General features: G+C 39.3%; 1 non-coding gene across 1 annotated transcript; it reads left to right on the top strand.

The window, feature by feature from the left end:
- Nucleotides 1-10,339: 10,339 nt before the first annotated feature.
- On the top strand, nt 10,340-10,446 carry LOC140854922 (small nucleolar RNA R71). Its single transcript, XR_012138016.1, has one exon. It is a non-coding gene; the product is annotated as a small nucleolar RNA R71 (small nucleolar RNA).
- The last annotated feature ends 318 nt before the right edge of the window (nt 10,447-10,764 follow it).

The following is a 10,764-nucleotide window of genomic DNA, read 5'->3' as shown; positions in this document are numbered from 1 at the left end:
CACCTTTGAGTACGAGAGTTCTTCGACTGTTTTGTCGTTTCGATGGCTGCAAAACCATCATTAGGCTGTCATGTCGATAGGATAATTCGGTATCAGATATCTGTATCGGACGTCGTTTTAGAAAGATAATTCGACGTCAGACGATATGATCTTAACTAGTAGATTTTGGCCATGTGTTCGAATGTTATTGGATTGGAGTTGTTCATGCGGATGACGGTGAGGTGGCACGATCAGGAGCAGATGCGTCGAACCGTCCGATCAATGGTCGGTTCGGATATTGCCATATGTCGTCATTTGATGAGACTCCAATTTGACCACTTCTATCCTGACCATTGAGAGATCCTATATATATATGGTTGCTTTCGGCCAAACTTTTACTTTACATTTTCTCTTCTGCTGCAGAAACTCTGCCAAAAAGTTGCCCCAGCGTTAGAAGACTCCGATCCTTTCTTCGTCTTCTTTTTTTATTTTCAGATTAAGTCTTTTTGTCCTTTCTTGGGTCCATCTTTTTTTTGATTCTCTTCAGTTTTCTCCTCCAATGGCTAGGGTCTCTTCTTCTCGGGATAGTCGATCGGAGAATCCGATCGACGACTCCCCATCGGATCTAGAAGTGGAGGCTTCTTCACTTTCTGAGCCGACTGTTGAGCGGCTCCAGGAACAATATTATATCTCAGAGCAGTATCAACTCTTTGCATCTGTGCCAATGGTCGGGTAAACTCCCCTCCTTCGGACCAGGTTGCCTTCTATGTTGAAGACCTCAAAGCAGGTCTTCAATTTTCGATTCCGAAGTTCGTCCGGAATCTTCTGGACTACTATGGTCTCTATCCCGCTTAGCTGGCATCGAATTCGGTCCGACTAAAAATTAGTTTTGCTTTGTTGTGTCGGTTAGTACCGACCAAGCCTCATTCTTCTCTTTTTCATTTCTTTTTTGTTCTCCGTCTCCATCCAAAGACCAAGGGTTGGTGGTTTTTCAACCCAAAAAAGGGTCTCTCCTTCATTATCGATCTTTCATCATCTATTTATAGATGGAAGAACTAATTTTTCTTCGTCGCTTCTTCTCTTCCTTGGGGCTTCCCTTCGCACTGGGGTGATCTAAGTATCGGCCCCAACGAGAACAGTCGGGTGGAAATCGACAATCAGAAAGACTTTCATTGATTGAAGGATATGGTGGTCCCACTGCAGAGTGTGCTGATGATCGAACAAGCTCTCTACGATGTCAGTCTTAGTTCGGTCATCAATTTAGGTATAGCATAGTCGATCATTTTTATTTTTTCTTTGTTTATTTTCTGAATTGTACTGATTTTCTTGTTCTGATCGTAGTTATGCAGCTGAGGGCGTGAGTATCAACCGTCGATATTCATCAGTATGCTGCCAAGAAGAGGGCAGCGGCATCCGAAGTTGGACCCTCTCGAACATCGAAGAAGGATCGGGCAACTACATTTGCATCGATGAGAAAATCTGACGTACCATCAGCATTAGTTCTCGAGCCGATTCTAGTACTGTCGGCTCCGACAGTGCTCCCCAACGTGCCGTCTACTGAAGAGAGGGCTGCCGCAGCAATATCGGTGACTCCACCAACTGAGGTTTGGGCCTAGATGGAAGCCGTGGTCGAACCCCAACAATCAGCAACTGTGCCAGTTACTCCCCCAGAGGGGCTCTCTCGGGCGCAGTCAAGCTCCAGCTTCCCTGTATTTTCAAATGTGGGACCGCTGACAGAAGACCGAGAGAAGGCACCGATGATTTCAACGGATGATGCAACATTGGTGGGTTACACGGTTCACTTTGACATCAGAGTGTCCAAAGATGAGTCGGTCTTGGCCAATTCGACATTGGCCAGGCTACTCATCCAAGCTGCTCTTCTCCCGATCGATTGGGAGAACAGAAAGAATAGAACTGTCATCGAGATATTCTCTTCTTTTTACCTGATGATGCTCGGGGTAAGTTTTATTTCACATTTTTTTTTGTGATCTGATCCGACATATCCTCTGTTTACAGTTGGTACATGATATGTTCGATCTGGAGGCCGACTATGGGATGGTTGCTGACTTCCGTCGAACATGGATAAATAAAATGGTGGCCGCCAATACTGAGAAGGTGGCTGCCCTTGAGCAACTTCGGGCGGCGGTCGAGCGAGAGGCAAAGCTTCAGGAGGAAGTCTCCCGCCTATCTGTCGACCTTCAATTTTCGGGAGTTGAACTTGAGTCGGCTCGTCAAAGCATCTCGGCTCTTGAATTATGGATTAAGAGCAAGAAACATTCCATCCACCGACTTTGACGAGAAAGAGACAGGTGCATCCTTAAACTCGAAGCCAAACGTGGACGACATCGGACCAACCTGAAAAGGTTGGCATTGGCCCATGAGGAATCGGCTTCCGCAAGAGCTGATGTAGAGTTGGCTAGGATGAATGCAGAGTCGACAAGGGTTGCCCTGAACCGAGCAAATGAGGATTTCAAGAATTTAGAAGAATTCAAAGAAGAGATCCTCGAAGATGGATTCGCTTCCTACTACGTCGGGTATAAAGACGGCTGAGATGTGGTCGAAAAATTATACCCAGATCTTGACTTGAGCAGCATCATCCCTCCAGCATTAGAAGATGGAGCTGTTGAAGAAGATGCCACGCCAACTCAAGATGGAGCACCGATAGCACCAAAAGTTGTCCAAGTCTCAGATGCTACACCGGAGCAAAGAGATGGAGACCGCGACTGATGATCGGTGCAATTTTATTTTCTTTTTGTAATCAAATACTTATAATTGGACTTTGATCTAATTTTGTAATCTTCTCTTTTCAATGAATGAAAAAAATTTTTCTAAGTATAAACTCTCTTCTGTGTGTTTGTAATATTGTAGAGTAATTATCGAATTACCGAATATCAATCGGCAAACTGAACGTTTGATAGTACTTGTAGAATTCATTTGTTAGTCGAATATCTATTTAACTATCGAAAATCAATCGATAAACCATACGTTCGACAGGACTTGTACAATCGTCTATTAGTTGGATATCCATTTGACATACTTTGAAGCATTAGGATAAATGGTAATAAGCCGAATACCCTGCGTCCGACCTTAGTCGGGTTAGTACGTCAAGTTATTTGATAATTGATGGTAAGTCGAATATCCTTCGACCGATCGTAGTCAAGTCGGTATAATTTCAATCTGATCTTGATCGTATTGGCATAGTATTCTGCTTAGTTAAGACTAAGTCGGCATAATAGTCATTCAACTATGATCGACTTTTACAGTGGAAAGCTGGGATATATTCGGTACCGAGACACATTCGGTATTGTGGCTTTTTTATGTTCAAATCTTAAAATTTGTAAATAAAACCGCAAGCGCACGGTGTGCAGAGTAGCACGACCAGCGAGTACGGGTCGATCCCACAGAGACTTGGTTTTAAAAATGATTTTCAAATCTATGCTCAAGCGAGCTTTAACAAAAATCGAAAGTTGTTTGCTAAAGACAATAAGACTAAGGATCTAGGGTTTTTGAATCCACTAGATCTAGATTAGGGAATTCTACCTAGAATTTTTCTTATTGATCCTAACGACTACTCCTCTTGTCTTTCTCAAGCATAGATTATGAAGGGACTAAGGCCCAACGATAACCCATCAAGATTCTTTACAGGGGAGTAGTAACTAGGATCCCTTAGGGTTTTCTCCTCCTATGCACTGAATCAAGCATGAACTATGAAGGGACTCTGACCCAACTGTAGTTCATCAAAAATTCTTGGCAAAAGAGGAAGAAAAAGAAACCCTAAGAAAAAGAAAGAATCCTATGTAAAATCCCTACTCATGATCTAGCTTCATCGCAAACCCTAGAAGGGATGCTTAGCTAGACATGATCTAAATCTACTTACAAAATTTAAATACAGAAAAATAAACTACCCTAATTTCATAAATTAAACTATCCTAATTGCATAAATTTAAACTGCATAATTTAAACTAACCTAATTGCATAAAATTAAATTGCATAAATTAAAGAGATGAAATTGCATAAAAAGAAGATTTTATATATAAAAAAAAATTTATTACAAAAATCTCAAAGCTCGAGGCTTGAAAAGAGAGCTAAAAACCCCACTATCTAGGGTTACAAGCTTGATCGGAAGGAAGAATACCTAAAACAAGGGCCTTTGGGGGCTTTTTATAGGCATTTGGGGGTTATAAGGTTTTCAAAACTTCCGATGTGGGACTAAGAGGTTTTAGGGGGTTTATGGTGCGCCGATTGGTCCATGGTCCATGCGCCTGTTGCTGTGGACCAGGCGGCTAACCAGATCACCAAATCAGTTGATTTTTGACCAATTTTGATCTGATTTGACTCGGGTTTGACCCAATTGAGTCTTCTTTCTTCATTCTTCAATTCCTGGGTCAATTTAACTCCGTTTTGCATAAAATTTGCGCCGTTGGAATCCTCTTTCCTTGTTCTTTCTATTGATGATCTCTTCTTCTGCAAAATATAATAACAAGTATCAATTTCTTAATAAAGTTAGATAATTTAGATATTAATTGATACTTTTTATGTCAATTTGTGACATAAATCACACCCCCCAACTTAATCATTGCTAGTCCCTTAGCAATGTACCAAAATAAGATCATATTCCAAAAAGATCCTTCCTTTGCAAATTAATTTAAGATCGAAATTCAAGAAGTTTTCTAGTATTACTAAGTAATGAGCTTCGAATTAGAATCGGTAGTCAGTCTACTTAGAAGCTTTCTTAGAGTACACTTAAAGTTTTATAGCACTTGTGTGAGTGATAACTAACTTAGTATTTCAGTATTAACTTGTACAGGCCAATTGTATCATTTTTCATAACTTAGTTCGATTAATTTTCTATACACCCCAGATTAAACAAAGAACTAAGGTAGCTTTCACACTGTTTTTTTTTTTTTTTTTTTTTTTTTTTTTTTTTTTTTGCTGAGCATCCTGGCCTTCCCACCACCGTTTGACGCGAATCTCAACACTTGACTTAGGTGAAGAGACCCGGTTACTAGGCTTAGGGCAATCCACATTTACTCTGTGTTTTGCATTTTATTTCAGGCAGGTAGCTCTTTCCTTAAATTCAAATTTCTTCAATTGGGGTGTAGAGAAAATTATCTAATTTAAATAATACTCAAATCCTTAATTGGCCTTACAATTAACACCTACTTTACCTTGTTAGTGTGCATGTGCAATTGGAAGTGCTAATAGTCTTTAAATGACCTAAGCCACCAAGAGTCTAACCAGCTAATCTTCTCCGTGACTCACTACATTAGCAAATACTTTCTAACTTACTCTTATTTCTTTTATAGATTAATTTATTTCATATATATATATATATATATATTTATTATTTTTTTATTTTTTTTTTACATAATATATTAAATGCAAGAAATAACTCATAGTGGAAGGAAAAGGAAATGATAACACCTGATTTTGTTCAAGCTCTCCCCTCAACTTGACCGACATTGTCCCCAATGGAGTTTATCTAATTTATTTGTCCTAAGCAAACTGAAAACAAAGAAAGCATTAGAAATTAAATAAGCTGGGTTGCCTCCCAGAAGCGCTAAGTTTTATGTCTTCAGCCAGACCAAACCTCGAAGCAACTTAATCAGAATAAGTTGGTTCATAAAGAACCATGGCATCTTCAACAGTCTTGACAGGTAATTCCAAGAATGGTTTTAATCGTTGACCATTAACTTTAAAGATAACACCATTACTTGGGTTTTCAATCTCAACAGCTCCGTGTGAAAAAACTTCCTTTACTAAAAATGGTCCTGTCCATCTAGACCTGAGCTTTCCTGGAAATAGATGTAATCTAGAGTTATATAAGAGCACCTTTTGTCCGATATTGAAAGTTTTTCTTATAATTGATTGATCATGAAATGCTTTGGTTCGTTCCTTGTATATCCTTGCATTTTCATAGGCTTCATTTCTAAGTTCTTCTAATTCATTCAATTGAAGCTTCCTATGGTTTCCAGCATCGTTCAAATTTGTATTTAGTTGTTTGATGGCCCACATGGCTTTGTGTTCTATCTCAATAGGCAAGTGACATGGTTTACCAAACACAATCCTATAAGGAGACATTCCTAGATTGGTCTTGAAAGCGGTTCGGTATGCCCAAAGTGCATCAATTAATTTTAAAGACCAATCCTTTCTATTGGCATTAACAGTTTTTTCCAGGATCTGTTTGATTTGTCGGTTTGACACTTCAACTTGCCCACTAGTTTGAGGATGATATGGTGTGGCCAATTTGTGGGTGACATTATACTTTTTCATCAATGTTGCAAAAGGTCGGTTACAAAAATGGGTTCCCCGATCACTAATGATTGCCCTAGGAATACCGAAACGGGAGAGAATATTTTCTTTAAGAAACTTAATGACCATTTTGCTATCGGGTGTTCTACATGCAATTGCTTCTACCCATTTTGAAACATAATCAACTGCTACTAGAATATATTCATTTCCAAAGGAATTTGGAAATGGTCCCATGAAATCGATCCCCCAAACATCAAAAACTTCAACTACCAAGATTGGGTTGAGTGGCATCATGTGTCGCTTGGTGATTCGGCCCATTTTCTGACATTGAGCACAATTTTTACAATATTCGTGAGCATCCTTAAACAAATTGGGCCAATAAAAACCACATTGGAGAACCTTAGCAGCAGTTTTCTTAGACGCGAAGTGACCCCCACATGCTTGATCATGACAAAAAGATAAAATATTCATGACTTCGTTATCTGGGATACACCTTCTAATAATTTGATCAGGACATTGTTTAAAAAGATAAGGATCATCCCAAATGAAATACTTCACTTGGGCAAAGAATTTATATTTATCCTGCTTAGTCCAATGAGAAGGTATCTTGCCTATGGCTAAATAATTTACAATATCAGCAAACCAAGGTTCAGTAGACAAAGACATGAGTTGCTCATCTGGGAAAGATTCATTGATGGGTGGTTCACTAGATGGTGCAACTGGAATTCGGGACAAATGATCTGCTACAACGTTCTTAGTGCCTTTCTTGTCCTTAATTTCTAGGTCAAATTCTTGAAGGAGCAAAATCCATCTGATTAAACGTGCCTTGGCATCCTTCTTTGCTAGGAGATGTCTAATGGCTGAGTGATCGGTGTAAACAATGGTGTGGGTCCCAACCAAATAAGATCTAAATTTCTCTAAAGCAAAGACAACGGCAAGGAACTCCTTCTCAGTTGTGGTGTAGTTAAGCTGCGCATCATTTAAGGTTTTACTTGCATAATATATCACTCTAGGCAGCTTATTTATTCGTTGACCTAAGATTGCGCCCACAACATGATCGGACGCATCACACATTAATTCAAATGGTTCAGACCAGACAGGAGGATGAATGATTGGAGCTGATACAAGTGCATTTTTTAGAAATTCAAAGGATTCCAAGCACTCATGAGTAAATTCAAATTTAGTATCCTTTGCCAAAAGATTAGTCAGTGGACGTGCTACTTTGCTAAAGTTGGCAATAAACCTTCTATAGAATCCAGCATGACCTAAAAATGAACGTATTTCTTTCACAGATTTAGGTGGTGGAAGACTTGCAATTAGATCTATTTTGGCCTTGTCCACTTCAATCCCCTTTTTAGAAATGACATGGCCAAGAACTATTCCCTGTTTGACCATAAACTGACATTTTTCCCAGTTGAGAACTAGGTGCTTCTCCTTACATCGTTCTAGAACTAATTGCAGGTGATTCAGACACTCGGAGAAGGTTAGACCAAAAACAGAAAAGTCATCCATAAAAATTTCTAGAAATCGTTCTATCATATCTGAAAATATGCTGATCATGCATCTCTGAAAGGTTGCCGGTGCATTACATAGTCCAAAGGGCATTCGTCTATAGGCAAAAGTACCAAATGGACAGGTGAATGTAGTCTTTTCTTGATCTTCAGCGGCTATGGGGATCTGGTTGTAACCGGAGTATCCATCAAGAAAACAGTAAAACTCTTGTCCGGCTAGTCTTTCCAACATTTGATCAATAAATGGCAAAGGAAAGTGATCTTTCCTTGTCGCAGCATTCAACTTTCTATAGTCTATACAGACCCTCCATCCCGTTTGGGTCCTAGTTGGGATAAGTTCGTTTGCATCATTTTGGACCACTGTTACCCCAGATTTCTTGGGTACTACTTGAACTGGGCTTACCCAAGAGCTATCAGAAATAGGATAAATTATTCCACTATCTAGGAGTTTCAGAATCTCCTTTTTAACTACATCCTTCATAACTGGATTAAGCCTTCTTTGGGCTTCTCTTGTTGGTTTAGCCTCTTCCTCTAAGTATATTCTATGTTGAACTATAGAAGGGCTTATTCCTTTGATATCTGCTATGGTCCAACCTATTGCCTCTTGATTTGCTTTTAGAACTGACAATAACTCCTCCTCTTGCTTGGGATCTAGGTCTGATGCAATAATTACAGGCAAAGTTTCTTTGGGTCCTAGATATGCATACTTGAGATGTTCTGGGAGGGGCTTCAGTTCTAAAATGGGTGCTTCCTCTATCGATGGTTTAGGTGATGAGTTCACCATCTCAATGATTGGTTCAGTAGGAAGTGTCGATTCCTGATTAATCTGATTTTCTTTAAGTATTTCATTGACATCCTCAGACTCATGGATTAACCAGGGGTTAGACTCTAGGTCGATTTCATCATCACTAATGTCAATGGATTCATAAATACCATCTTGGACTACATTGACATCAGCATGAGAAGAGGATTCCTGTTCTAAGTTAAAAACATTAAGCTCAATGGTCATATTTCCAAAGGATAACTTCATTAGACCATTTTGACAATTGATTTCAGCATTGGCCGTAGCTAAGAATGGTCTTCCTAAAATGACAGGTATATGTCCTTTAGGATTCGCAACTGGCTCAGTCTCTAAAACAATAAAATCTACAGGAAAAATGAAAATTTCAACCTTTATCAGAACATCCTCGACCATTCCCTTAGGGATCCTAAGAGATCTATCGGCTAACTGTAATGTGATCCCAGTAGGTTGAAGTTTTTCTAATCCTAGTTGTTCATACACCGAATATGGAAGGATATTCACACTAGCTCCTAGATCTAGCAAGGCCTTTTTTATATTGGTTTCTCCAATAACACAAGAAATTGTTGGAGCTCCAGGGTCCTTATATTTAATTGGCACATGGCTAGATAGGTATGAACCGACACTTGCAGCCAAAAATGCTTTCTTTGGTACATTAGTGGTCCTTTTCCTAGTGCAGAGATCTTTTAAAAATTTGGCATAAGTTGGAACCTGATGGATTATATCTAAAAGAGGAATATTAACTTGGACTTGTTTAAATACCTCTAAAATTTTGTCTAAATGTTCAGATTTATTGGATTTCAGTCTGTTTGGAAAAGGAGCTCTAGGACTTTTAAGTACTGGACTAGGTGAATTTTCAGTTTCTGGTGCTTGAGGTTGAAAGGTAGTAGTTTTAGAAGGTGACTCGGCAGATGAGTCATCTATATCATCAAGTGCAACTACCTTATTGTCTATTTGTTTTTCTGATCTTAAGGTATGAATGGCATTTATACCATTAACTTGGTTTCCTTGTTGGGGTCGTGGACCATTTTGGTTCCTAGGATTTGGCTCATGTTGGCTAGGTAACCTACCATGTTCTCGTTCACTAATGGTCGAAGCCAGCTGACTTACTTGCATTTCCAGACGGGCTATAGCTTGGGTGTTATTATTTATGAGTTGACCCGTAGTTTGCATAAAGCTGGTATGTGTTTTCATCATGGCTTCTAGGCTTTTCTCTAAAGAGGTAATTTTTTTGTCATTATCATGGAAGCCTGGCGGGTTGTTCATCACTGGGTTGGACCTTAGATTTTGCTGATTGAAATTTGGATTACCTACATTAGGATTCTGGGACCATGAGAAATTCGGGTGATTCCTCCAACCTGGGTTATATGTGGGTGCATAAGGATTGTTCAATGGTCCTTGATAGGTGGCATTCACCTGTGCACACTCATTCGAGTAGGAACATTCTTCTAAGACATGGTTTGGTGCATTGCACCCTTTACACATGGGTGCAGATATTTGATTTATATTGGCTGGTCTCTGTAATTCTAAGGCTTCCAATCTACGTGTTAAGGTTGCAATCTTGGCCTCTGATGCTAAGGTTGGTTGAATTTGATGCATTCCTCCTCTTGAAGGTGTAGCTTTATCAGGTTCCCTAGTTGTTTCCCACTGTAAATTTTTCTCGGCTAGGTCTTCTAAGAATTGCCAAGCTTCAGTAGTTTCTTTGTCCATAAATTGACCTTGGCACATGGACTCTAGCATGGTTCTTGAGTTTGAATCTAACCCCTCATAGATGATCTGGCATAGTCTCCAAGTTTCTATTCCATGGTGTGGGCATTGGGTCAAAAGATTCTTGAAACGATCAAAGTACTTCCAAAATGATTCACCAGCTAGTTGGTAAAATTGATTTATTTCATTCCTAATCCTAGCTGTTTTATGATGGGGAAAATATTTTTTTAAAAATGTTCTCACAAAGCCCTCCCAGGTAGTGACAGAATAGTTTGGCAGACTATAAAGCCACTTCTTAGCATTGTCCTTAAGGGCAAAGTTGATTAATCTAAGTTTGACCTCATCCTCTGTTAATTGCAGTTTCATGGTTGCACATACCTCCTCAAATTCTCTAATAAATATATAAGCATCCTCTAATCCTGTGAATTTTGGAAGCATATTTATGATTTGAGGTTTGATTTCAAAATTGTTAGCTGTGGGTTGTGGCAACCTGATACAAGATGGTTGGATGGAGCC

The sequence above is a fragment of the Elaeis guineensis genome, chromosome 1 (assembly GCF_000442705.2).
Source record: "Elaeis guineensis isolate ETL-2024a chromosome 1, EG11, whole genome shotgun sequence".
NCBI classification, from domain to species: Eukaryota; Viridiplantae; Streptophyta; class Magnoliopsida; order Arecales; family Arecaceae; genus Elaeis; species Elaeis guineensis.
This window is presented reverse-complemented; position numbering and strand designations above follow the sequence as displayed.